Raw genomic sequence first — 13538 nt, forward strand, 5'->3', positions numbered from 1 at the left:
CACACACACACACACACACACACAACACACACACGCACGCGCACGCGCGCGCACGCACACACACATAGATATGGAATACATTTCATTTCACAGGGAAATGGAAGAAAAAAAGAGAAGGGGGAAGGGGGAATTAGAGGAAGGGTAAGTTAAGGGAGGATTAGTCCTAAGCAAAATAAATTCTAAGGATGTTCAAAAAATATAACTTTTTGAATTGACATAGAAAGATAAGAGTATCCATACAATAAGGAATGGTATACAAATATGATAGAATCCTTTTATGTTTTAAGAAATGATGAAAGAAATAGTCTCAGAGAAACCTGGCAAGGCTTATCTGAATTGATACAAAATGAAGGGAACAGGATTGCTACAATAACAATATGGTAAAGGTAAATGACTTTGAAAGAAATAGAAATTCTTATCAGTATAATGACTAACCATGATTCCAGAGGATTAATGATAGAACATGCTATCCATCCCCTGACAGCGAAAGGAAGGATTTTAGGGGCAACTAGGTGGTAAGCAGTGCATAGAGCACTGATCCTGGAGTCAGGAGGATCTGAGTTCAAATCCAGCCTCATACACTTAATATTTAGTTGTGTGACCTTTGGCAAGTCATTTAACCCCATTGCCTTGCTCGCCCATGTGTGTGTGTGTGTGTGTGTGTGTGTGTGTGTGTGTGTATGTGGGTGTATGTGGGTGTATGTGTTCATATATAAATATGGCCAATTCAGAACTCTATTTTGATTGACTATACATGTTTGTAATGAATTTTGTTTTTCTTTGAAGATGGGGTTTGGGTGGAAGGGGAGGAGAAGGATTTTTGCAAAATGAAAGAGAAAACTTTTTTTAAAAAAAGAATGTAATCTCCTTGAGAAGAAGGGATATATTATTTTTATTTTTGTCCTTATATTCCCAACATGTGTCAGAGCTTGCACACATAAATCCTTATTGAATTAAACACATGGAAAGGGCACACCCAGAGGAAAAACATGTGGATGGATAGCTCATGGCTTTGAAAACAAATGTTTTCTGGTGATGTCATTATACTGCTCCCAACATACCTGCTCTCCACTAGGAGTAGCTTATAATCTCTGCCAAGTGTGACTCCCATTCCCCTACTGGAAACTGCTCTCCTCGGCACATTGTTTTTTGAGGGTTATTTTTCCCACATTTGAGTCTTCATTTTCCTTTATTTTGACCATTTAAAGTCATCTATAAAATAGAAATAAAATACTTATACTAAAGCAAATGACCACATGGCCATTTCTTGGTGCCAGAAATGTAGAAGCAAGTAGGAGTTACCATAGAGGAGGGAGGATTTGAGTTCAAATTCTACCTCAAATTCTGTATGTTAGTTGTGTCATACAACCTCTTCTTGCCTCAGTTTCTTTATCTGTCAAATGGAGGTAATAATAACATCTCTCTTCTAGGGTTGTTTTGTTGGTGGGGGGGTTGTTGTTGTTATTTTGCAAGGCAATGGGGTTAAGCAACTTGCCCAAGGTCACACAGCCAAGCAAGTACTAAATGTCTGAGGCCAGGGGACAATTAGGTGGTTGAGTGGATAGAGCACCAGCCCTGGAGTCAGGCGGGCCCAAGCCCAAATCCAGCCTCAGATGTTCAACAATCACTCCTACATTGTTTTTCAGTCACCAGCTTTTATTTTTCAGCTGAATTCCTCATTGAGACACCACCTCTTTACTATAAGAGAAGGAATAGGCTCTGCCCTCTGGTTCTAAGAGATCTGGGCAATTTTCTTTTAAGAGTTCTTGAAATATGATGTCTAAAGTCTTTTGTCAAAGTGTTCAAATAGTCCAATAACTTAAATTTTTTTTCCTGTTTTCCAGATCAATTATTTTTGCTGTGAGATACCCTACAGTTTCATCTACATTTTTAGTCTTTTTATATTTCTTCTTGTCTCATGAATTTATTGGCTCCTATTTGGTCCTTTTTAATTTTCAAGGAATTTGTTGCATATTCAGTCACCATATAAGGAAAAAGCTCTTAGCTGATTTCTCTCCCTAAGGAGCTGTCATTTTTCAAAAATCTTAGCTAAGTATGTGACTTTTCTCTCCAGAAGGAGAGTCTGACCCTCCAGGGACCAAGTTCTTTTGGAATGCAGAACAATCAGCAGCCTAAGTAGGTACTAAAACCTACTTCCTGCATTAATTCTTTTTGTTTTTCATTTTTATTGTTAGTTCCACATTCTCTCCCTCCTCCACACTTCCCTCACCCATAGAGAAAGTCAAAAATATGATACTCATTGGCATTAATTCTTAAATCAATTAGCATCTCTTAAGAATCGAATATTCACATACCACATCTGCTTGGAGTGGCAAAGAATTGGAAATCAAAGGGATGTCCATCTATTGGGGAATGGCTAAACAAATTGTGGTATATGTATGTGATGAAACACTATTGTTTTATTAGAAACCAGGAGGAATGGGATTTCAGAGAAGCCTGGAAAGACTTGCATGAATTGATGCTGAGCGAGATGAACAGAACCAGAACATTGTATACCCTAACAATAAGGTGTGATGATCAACCATCAGGGCAATAATCAGGGATAATTTTATGGTATCTGTGTGGAGAATACCACCTGTATCCAGAGAAAGAACTGTGGAGTTTAAACAAAGACCAAAGATTATTATCTTCAATTTTAAAAAAAAGTTGTCTTATTCATTATATAATTTTCCTATCTCCAAAGGATATTTTTTTCCTTTCAACACATTCAGTTTTCATCAATTCATATCATGGAAACAATGTAAAGATTATCAGAATGCCTTCTGTTAAGGGGTGGGGGGAGGGAAGGAAGGGAGGGGGGAAATTGTAAAATTCAATACCTAACTATTATTTTATATAATTGGAAAACAAAATATTTATATAATTAAAAAAAAGAATCGAATATTTAGTTTTCCAAACACTTGCTCCTCAACAAGATCTCCCTTGAAAATGAGAGAAGAGGGGGCAGCAAGGTGGCACAGTGGATAAAGCACCGGCTTTGGAGTCAGGAGTACCTGGGTTCAAATCCGGTCTCAGACACTTAATAAGTACCTAGCTGTGTGGCCTTGGGCAAGCCACTTAACCCCATTTGCCTTGCAAAAACCTAAAAAAAAAAAATGAGAGAAGAGAAAGTGAAAATCCTCAGCTATTACTGATTTGGACATTCTCTCAAATGATGCCAATGACTGCCCATCCTTTGCAACTCTTCTCATTCTCCTATAGGCTCTCTTTGTAGCATCTACCCAATGTACTAGGGGCCTTCCTTGCTTTCTCTTTTCATTTCACAGACACTGTGGGGCACTCAACCTGGCCTCCAGTCATCCCTCTCCCTTGCCATGGAACCAGTCTATCTTTTCTTCCTATCATACATATCTTTGGCAACATTTTTTACTCCTGTTCTTGTGATATTCAATTTCAGTTCTTCAGAAACTATTATTTTCCCCATAAAACAAATAAGCACATGGCAAACAACAATACCAAAACTTCAGGTGTGGCCTTGTGAGTGATTTCTCTCGATCTCAAATCTTTATTCCAAAATTTTGCCTCCCTGACTTCTAGCAACCTGCCATAAATATCATACAGTGATGGGGGAAATGCTAATCCTCTTCCCAAATGAGGAAAATGAGACAAATAACTAAAGTAAAGACAATAGTGCAAAAAGTCCCAAAATACCAACCTGAGCCATATCCCCAAAACAACAGCTCTCCAACAGGGCCCTTAAGTAAGTACCAATGGTGATGAAACTATGACTCTTTTAATAAATTGTCTTAACCCTGGGCAAGTCATTTAACTCTGATTGCCAAGGAAGGAAGGAAGGAGGGAGGAGGGAAGGAGGGAAGGAGAGAAGAAAGGAGGGAAGGAAAGGAGGAAGGAGGGAAGAGGAAAGGGAAGGAAGGGGGAAGGAAGGAAGGAAGGAAGGAAGGAAGGAAGGAAGGAAGGAAGGAAGGAAGGAAATGTCCTGAAATGAGAAAAAGGTCATAATAAATATTTTATGAAGTTTTGGTAAAATCAGTTTATAAAATGCAGAGCTATTTAGTAAAACAACAACAAAATCTAATTCTCTGCTTATGCCAGTTACTTATTAGAAACAGGACTAAACAATCTGCAAGTAAGCTTCTAATAACAGAGGTTCTTAATCTTTTTCTGTGACCTTGGCAAACCAGTAAAGCCTCTTGTGTTGTTCAGTCATTTCTCTCCCTCTCTCTCCTTCCTTCCTTCCTTCCTCTTTGAACCTCATCAGAGTCAATCTAGTCACTATGATCTGGTGGCAGCTGCCAGAATTTCATTCATGGGCTCACGAACAGTCTTTGAGGTTCAGTTGAAAAACAGAACTTTTAAAGCATCAATAAATCTTCCCCATTTTCTTCATTTTCCTCTCACTCTGTTACCAGCATGTGTGTGTGGGGGGTGGGGAAGGGTGATGCATAAAATAAAAAAATAAACATACTTTTCCAAAAAAACCCACAACTATAAGAGTTTGGCTGAAGAACTGTATGGGTCATCTCTTGTCTAGTCACCTCATTTTTCCAATGAGAAAACCAAGTCCTAGAGTCAAGAAGTGACAAGAGAAAGTGAGGAAGTCTTCCAATGTGTAGGGTGAACCTCCTGACTCTAATTAATGGGAGGCAAAGGACAAGGGTCTGACTAGAAGGGCAGATGGATTGGATGCTCTCCAAATTGCTCATCTTCAACTTTTCTCAGCAACCTGACCCGAAAACCTCTGATTTTCTCTTTCCTTAATAGCCCAGGTGATGTTAATCAACAGGTGAACTTCAATTAATATGTTCACGATCAAGATAAGCACTAAAATTGGAAGGAGATAAAGATTAGTAGCACTGGTGCAAGAATGAACAGAAATTCCCCATATGCGGCAGCTAGGTGGCACCATAATTCACAGATTGCTGAACCTGAAGACAGGAAGACCTGAGTTCAAATGTAGCCTCAGGCACTTATTGGGGCAACTTCTTAATCCTAATTACCTTCAAAAAGAAGGAAGAAAGGTAAAGAAGGAAGGAAGGAAAGGAAGGATGAAAGGAAGAAAGGAAGAAGGGAAGAAGGGAAGAAAGGAAGAAAGAAAGAAAGAAAGAAAGAAAGAAAGAAAGAAAGAAAGAAAGAAAGAAAGAGAAAGAAAGAAAGAAGAAACAAACAACAAACAAAGAAACAAAGAAAGAAGGAAGAAACAAACAAAGAAAGAAGAAACAAACAACAAACAAAGAAACAAAGAAAGAAGGAAGGAAGAAAGAAAGAAGAAACAAACAAAGAAAGAAGGAAAGGAGAAAGAAAGAAAGAAAGAAAGAAAGAAAGAAAGAAAGAAAGAAAGAAAGAAAGAAGAAACAAACAACAAACAAAGAAACAAAGAAAGAAGGAAGAAACAAACAAAGAAAGAAGAAACAAACAACAAACAAAGAAACAAAGAAAAAGAAGGAAGGAAGAAAGAAGAAACAAACAAAGAAAGAAGGAAAGGAGAAAGAAAGAAAGAAAGAAAGAAAGAAAGAAAGAAAGAAAGAAAGAAAGAAAGAAAGAAAGAAAGAAAGAAAGAGGAAAGAAAGAAAGAAAGAAAGAAAGAAAGAAAGAAATATTAATTCCCTTCCCTTGGGGAAAATATTGAGTAGTGACAGTATGGATGTTGATGTAGTAGTTATATCAGTTACCCAAAACAGTGATAGGTGATAGTATTCTAAGATCTCCAATTCTTCCAGTCACCAAAGCTCATAAACCAGCTCCTCATTATCATTTACCCTACACAGCTATAGTCATCACCCAATCTGGCCATTTCTTTCTCAACAATATCCCTTGCATCCATCCCTTTCTCTCTTCCCTGGTCCAGTCCTCATTCCTTCTGGCTAACACAACTGCAATCTAATTGATCTCCCTGACTCAAGTATCTCCCCAATCCAATCCCTCCACCCAGATGCCCTATCCTTCTCAGTAAACTCCTCTGAGTCCTTATTCCCTTTGGAATCAAATATAAACTCCCCTGTTCAGTATTGAAGACCTTTACAACCTTCTGGCCTCCCTACACTTTCCTCCCCTCTATGGCACTCTACAGCCCAGGTCTGTTGACCTTTTTGCCTCACACAAGGACCTACATTTCAACCTTACACCTCCATAACTTTGCACTGACTTTCCTCCATGTCTGGAATGTTTTCATATCTCACCTCTGCTTCTTGCAATCTCTTGTTCCTTTCAAAAATTCAGCTCAACATACCACACTGTGCAGGAGACCTTTCCTGGTCCCTCCACCTGCTAAGGCCTCGTTTTCCTCTCTTCCATTCCCTATCCCTAAACATTTATCTTTTTCTTTGTATGTGTCCTATCTAAGTCTGAACACATGCATGTGTCTCAAGTCTCTCCCCATTGGAATATAAGCTTCAGGAGAACAGACACTATTTTGCTTCAATATTTGTCTCTCCAGAGCCTCACTTTTGAATAATTGACTAATAAGATGATTCTTCCATGTCTTCTCATTCTAAATGATTTTTTTCTTTCTGTAAATTCTCCTTAAAGTTTATGTCTCTTGACAGTATCAATCTAGAACTCAGTTTATTTATTTTCTATCATCCCTCTAAATGATTGACCTGGGGCAGTGAGGTGGCACAATGGATAGAGCACTGACCCTAGAGTCAGGAAGATCTGAGTTCACATTTGACCTCAGACACTTAATAATTACCTAGCTGTGTGACCTTGGGCAAATCACTTAACCCCAGTGCCTTGCAAAAACAAAAATAAATAAGTAAAATAAAATAAAATAAATGATTGACCAATGATCTTATCCAGAATTTATACTTTCATCCCTATAGTCCAACAATGTAATGAGGTACCATAGGGTTCCCACTGAGGTTGAAGAGTCATCTTCCCTGATAAGCTTTCAGAAGAGGTTAGCTTAGTCCTTCAGAAGATTTTGAAAGCCCAGTCTGGCCAGATTGAAATGTATGTCCTTGTGTAAGGCAAGAGGATCAATAGACCTAGAATGTAAAATGCCATAGTGGGGAGAAAAGTGTAGTGAGGATGGAAGATTATAAAGCTCTTCAAAGCTGAATAAGGGAGTTTATATTTAACTCCAAAGGGAATAAGGACTCACAGGAATTTATTGAGGAGAGGGCAGCTGGGTGAAGGAGGGATTGGATTGGGGAGATCCTTGAGTCAGGGAGAACAATAAGGAAGCCATTGCAATGGTGTAATTGCAGAGGGAATGAAGACTGGACCAGAGAAGAGACTATGTGAAGAGAGAGAAAAGGTTGGATGCAAGGGATGCTATTGAAAGTCCCTTTATTGTCCTCATCACTAACAAACTTTTATCAAGTACCTATTATGTTCAAAATACTGTTCTGCTACCCTTGAGGCATTTTTTTTTCAGGTTAGGCTTTTAAGGGACTTACCCAGGATCACCTGGGCCTGAATTTCAACTCAGATCTTTCAAGATGGCACAAACCTACAATTCCTTATTCTGGAGAGACTAAGCCTGATGGATCACTCGGACTTGGGGGGTTGATAGGGTCAAAACTAATTCATGGTCTATATTAAATCAGAACCTTTATGATGGGGAGGGAAAAAATGGACCAGAAATAGAAAAAAGTCAAATGTTGATCAGTTGATCAATGGTGAGATTGAGCCCATGAGTAGCAGTTGTATTAAAAAAAAAACACCCAGATCAGCTGTGAATGGCTTACCTTTTCTTAACAATGCTGTGACCGAAAACAACTCTGAAGACTTTATGAAGAATACTACCCATCCCAAAAGACAAAGCTGATGAATGCAGACAAAGCATACTTTTTTTAAAACTTTCTTTTTCTTGAGATTTCTCTCTCTCTTTTTTTTTTTGAAGGGAAGCAGGTCCAACATGACTATTGTGGTTAATGTTTTTCATGACTACACATTTTTTAGCCTCTATCAAATAACTTGCTTTCTCAATGAAGGGGACTGGGATAGGAGGAAAGGGGAGAATTCAGAACCCAAGGTTTTAAAAGTATATGTTAAAACTTGTTTTTGCATGTAACTGGGGAAAAATAAAATAAAAATATAATCATCTGGTAAATACAATTAGTTCAAAGCAAAGGCATTTACTGAGACAGCGCAGTAATAAGAGTAGCTATACAACATCTCCCCTTTCCCCCATTAATAATCCTAGAGCATATTCTTCATAAATACACTCCCACATTCTGTGGGAAAAGTGGGCATTTTGAGGGTCCTCCTACATGTAGCCATGCTTCTGACATCTCAAGATGTGTATTTCCTTTCTGTCCTCACAGTACCACCATGCTGTTCCTTAATGGGCACAACATCTCTGTGGGTTGTCAGATGGGCTCCCTTGTCTTGTTCTTCTCCTAACTTTTTTGCAGGGGCTAATTCTCTCTTGAAAACTTTAGCTGAGGGGTGGCTAGATGGTGCAGTTATCCAGCCCTGGAGTTAGGAGGATCTGATCAAATCCAGCCTCAGATACTTAATAATTACCTAGCTGTGTGGCCTTAGGCAAGCCACTTAACCCCATTGCCCTGAAAAAAACTGAAAAAAAAAAAAAGAAAGAAACTTTAGCTGACTTTCTTAATTGTTGCCAAAATCACACTATTTAGGGTTGTCTTCGGAACCCCAACTTTCTGGCTTTCTCCCTATTGGATGCAAAGAGTTCTACTGAGAGAGGCCATGATAGGGGAAGTCAATTGGACCTTTCTGATCAATTCTCCCTTGTGACACATATATGATTAGTGCCAGATAGGGGTGTAGGCAATGATTTGGAAACCTTTGCCAGAGGTGATAGGACTATAGCTAAGCCTTAAAAACTAAGACAAAGGGGCGGCTAGGTGGCACAGTGGATAAAGCACCGGCTTTACAGTCAGGAGTACCTGGGTTCAAATCCGGTCTCAGACACTTAATAATTACCTAGCTGTGTGGCCTTGGGCAAGCCACTTAACCCCATTTGCCTTGCAAAAAACTAACCAAAAGAAAACAAACTAAGACAAAGAAGTGACACAACTAAGACAAAGAAGTGACAGGCAATGCAGTAGGTAGATGGAGAAAAGAATAGTATGAGAATTATGCCTAGATATGAAACTGTTTAAAATAGACTGAGGGGTCTCTAGAAGCAAGCCTCTCCTCCCCAACTAAAACTGCACAACTTAGAAGCCTCCCTAGTGTCTGATTCGGACAATTGAAAATTTGCTTTCTCTGTACAGTTTTTGAGTCTTGTTGACAGTGCTTGGAACGGGAAGTCCAATTGGAGCAGCCTGAGTCCTTGGTGTATATGTTATAGATTTTTAAGTCAGATCAGGGGCAAGCATGTGAACATCCTAGGCAAAGGATGAAAACTGCAGAGAGGTGAGTGGAGGAGCTTATGTTATTGTACATTGGAGACTTAGAGGCTACAATGTAGCACATGTGGCTTTACAACACAAAATAAAGAAGCCTTGGACAGTGGAATTTTCTAACATTAAAAAATGTGTGCTTTTATAAAAAGTATTATTAAAAAGTGTCATCATTCCGTGGCTCTGCTCTGCTTCTTATATTTAGTGCTAACCCCTAGGCCCACCTGTGATGAAAGTGCAATATCTATTCCCCAGTTTAGCCAAGAAGTCCAGAGGTATTACACAGGACTGACTTTTAATATTTGAGGAAGGAAGCAGAAGGGGATCAACTAGTATACCCTTCTATCAAGTAGTCTTCTGTCTGTGTAAGTCAATAAATTATAGTGAGAAAGGGCTCCCATTGTGAAGAGGTAAGGCAATGTGTCAATATAAGTATTTTTCTATCATATGATAAACTAAATTGACTTCAGTGAACTTTCCTGCATGCAGAAATTCACTTTTGAAGGGGGTGGGAATTAGAAGTTGGCAAAAACCTTTTAAAATTCTTGACAGCTTTTGAGCTTTTTCAGTCATTAGAAAATAACATATTTCAGTTATATATTAAATGGAATAAAAATGCAGAAATATTTCTACATACAGAATGTAAAAGCATTATATATACACATATGTATATGTAGATATAACAGCACAGAAAGACAGAGATAAGCACTTTTTTAAAAAAATGTAGCTTGATTAGCTTGAACACCAAAAGAAATTTAGTTTAAGAAAAAATTGGATAATTGGAACAGCCTATAATATGGAGAATGTTAAATATACAAGCCAGTTGAGCATGCAGAGTTTATGGTGAACTCTGATTAAACTGAAGTTCCAAATAATCAAAGTTTTAATGACCCAGGCTTATTTGAATTTCTTCTGTAGAAAAGAGAGATTAGATAGCTCAAGTGACAAATTTGTTGGGATATTTCTCATTCTTCTCAATTTGCACTGAGTCAGAGAAATGTTGTGTTGTTGATTTCCTCTTTCAGTCTGTTCAAAAGACAGAGAAGGCAGGGGTTTTTCACAAATGTGTTTATCCAATAAAGTCTTCTTTGGAATATGATGGAAATACTGCTAAGAAAGAGAAACCTGACTGGTATATGAGGAAGGCTCAAAAATCAAAGGCACATCAGAAACCTGAAAAAGGTCAAGCAATATGGATTTATAAACTTCCACAATGTTTATTGTAGGGCTAGCAATTATCCTCATATCTCAGCCCTCCCAGAGCTGCAGACCAGAATATTTCCATGGAGAAATGCATTTGACACTACTTAACAAATGATAATTCCAGATGTGCCAGATGAAAAAAAAGGCAGCAACCAAACCACTCGTAATTTTTATGAAATTCTCATTGTGTACTGTCAGCCACATGACTCTTCTTCTCTGTCTCCTTTTTTTCTGGCAAAAGATCTAGTCAAATAGTCCATGGTCATTGTATTCAAGGGAAACAGCCACCCAGTGACAGGGAGGATTTTCTATTCACCTCGAGCAACATGGAGCATCACATTGGAAACATGATTTCCTAATGAAATGGCTGGAGCGTACATAATTTATACGGTGGTAGGGAATGCTGACATGACACAAAGGACATTTGTTCCTGCCATTCCAGTAAGTACACATGGGTCAAATCGCTCAGGAATGAATCAGACCAGCCTTCCCCAGGAAACTGCTCAGAGAATTGCCTCCTTCAGTGCTTGCTCTATAAAATGCTAAAGATATTTACTACCTGTGTAAAAACTTGGCGATTCAGGCCCCGTCTTTGGTTCACAGAGTTGGTAAGAGTTGAACCCCACCCCCACCCCCCACCCTGGACCCAACTCCTTTGAGCTAGAGTAAGAAAGGGGGGATTGTTCTACATAATCATCTTTTGGCTTTCTATTACACTTTTCCTCTGGGACTCATTTTGCAAACATTAAACATCACAATACTCCATTAAAAGAGGCAAAGTGCTCATTTCACAGGTGGTGAGACCATGACAGGGCTGCATGACAGACTTATTCCACTATATTCACGGAAATAACCTAGTAGGATTAATTCTAGCCCAAGTGGTCTAGCCCCTAATTTAAGTCAGACTTACAGAGTCATCCTCAACCACAAGGGAAGAATATTGAGCTTGGGAGTTTCCAGCTCTTGTTTGAAGGCAAAGGACTTTAGAATCAGAAAACTTCCTAGCATGGAAGATGATAGGAACTACTACTGAAGGGGAGCTGCTTGAGGCAGAACTCTGACGTGTTTGAGATAGCAATGCTCTATTGACTCAGTTCCACCTCTGCGAAACCAAAGAACTGGTCTGTTGTTGCTTGAAGTGCTTTAGAGAACAGTAGAGGGAATCTTATGATCATATTTTGATCATGCGGGTGGAGGATGAGGAGAGAAAGGAGACCACAACTGTGATTTTAACAGTGTAAGAAATGCCATGTGTAGAGCCACTGAGAAGGGGGATTATAAAACTACAGCTCTAGAGATGAAGGTGACCTAAGAAGCTAACAATTTCAATCTCCTCATTTTACAAATAAGAAACTGAGATCTAGAGAGGTTAAGGGCCTTATCCCAAAATCACAAGGTAAGAAAGTTGCAGAATTAGATTCAAACCCAGGTCCTCTGTTTCCAAAAGTGGTCTTATTTCCACCATACCATTCTAGTTTCTAATGTAGCATCATTGGTCATGTTGATGTTTGTCCTTTATTCTCATAGAAGACCATGACATCAGGGAGGTGATACCATGACATGCAAATGAATTGGATTTGAGTGAGGGGAGGGGAGGGGAGGGGGTTGTGCTAAGTCACCAGTCTCACTTCTCCTCCAGAGCCATCTGAGTCTAGATATGGATCAGGATGACTGGACATAGCCCTGGATGCAAGGCAATCAGGGATAAGTGACTTGCCCAAGATCATACAGCTAGTAAGTGTCAGAGGCTGGATTCACATTCCCATCCAGCCTCTGACTCCAAGGCCAGTGCTCTATCCACTGCACCAACTAACTGCAGAGCTAGAGGGGACCTAAGACCGTCCATTTTATGGGTAATGACATTGAAACTCAGAGAAATGTTTCTTGCCCCAAATTATACAAGTTAGTGCAAGTAGTTGACCAAAATTCTAACACAATTTCTCTCACTCCAAATGCAGTATTCTTTTCAAGTGCTTCCCCTATGAAAGTTGTAGAGAAGACATAATGAAACATATCTCCTTTTTCATGGAAGAGAGGTAGGGAACTATTAAGACTAAGTATAGACATCATAGACATTGTCAGACAATTAAGACAATCTGGGGTCTGGACCAGATTTTTTTTTTTTTGCTTAATTGTCTTTTTTAGTTTTTGCAAGGCAATGGGGTTAAGTGGCTTGCCCAAGGCCACACAGCTAGGTAATTATCATGTGTCTGAGGCTGGATTTGAACTCAGGTACTACTGACTCCAGGGCCAGTACTCTATCCACTGCGCCACCTAGCCGCCCCTTTCTTTGTCTTAAAAGAAGTTTTAATCCAGGGTCAGGGGGATGGAATGTGACCACACATAAAGATAAAAAGGCATCAGTAAAATTTTTTAATATAGCAAAGGAGTTGTATATTTTGGTCCATTGCAAAAGAGCTTTCACCAACAGAGGTTCTTATCCCTTCCTGTGTCCAATGCAACCCTCATTATGCCCCTATTCCCATTTAAACATCAATTGACTTGCCCTTAGTCATATAGCTAGGAAGAGCCAGAGACAGATCTGATTCTAGATTTCCTACTACCAGGCCTTTCTGACTCCCATCACTACTCTATACACTCCATGATGTTGCTTAATATCCTCTTCTTGAAAGTTCTATCTTATCCTGCTGATATGCAGGTACTGAGATGACTTTGATAGTATGTTACCATCAGCTAAGTGATTCAATAGATCTGGAGTCAGGAAGACCTGAGTTCAAATCTGCCCTCAGACATATGCTAAGCATGTGACCCTGGGCAGGTCACTTAACCCTGTTGATCTCAGTTTTCTCATCAGTAAAATGAGCTGGAAAAAGAGATGGTAAATCCTTCCAGTATTTTTGCCAAGAAAACCTCTTAAATGGAACCATGAAGAGGTTAGACAAGACTCAGCAGCAGCAACGACAATCACCACCACCACACCATTAGTTTTTGAACCTTGTGTTGTAATGGATATAGGAGAAAGAAGGCTTAGGTTCAAATTTCTACCCTCCCAAATTGTGTGTGATCTTGGTAAAT

Source organism: Macrotis lagotis, chromosome 1, assembly GCF_037893015.1.
Source record: "Macrotis lagotis isolate mMagLag1 chromosome 1, bilby.v1.9.chrom.fasta, whole genome shotgun sequence".
Lineage (NCBI taxonomy): Eukaryota > Metazoa > Chordata > Mammalia > Peramelemorphia > Peramelidae > Macrotis > Macrotis lagotis.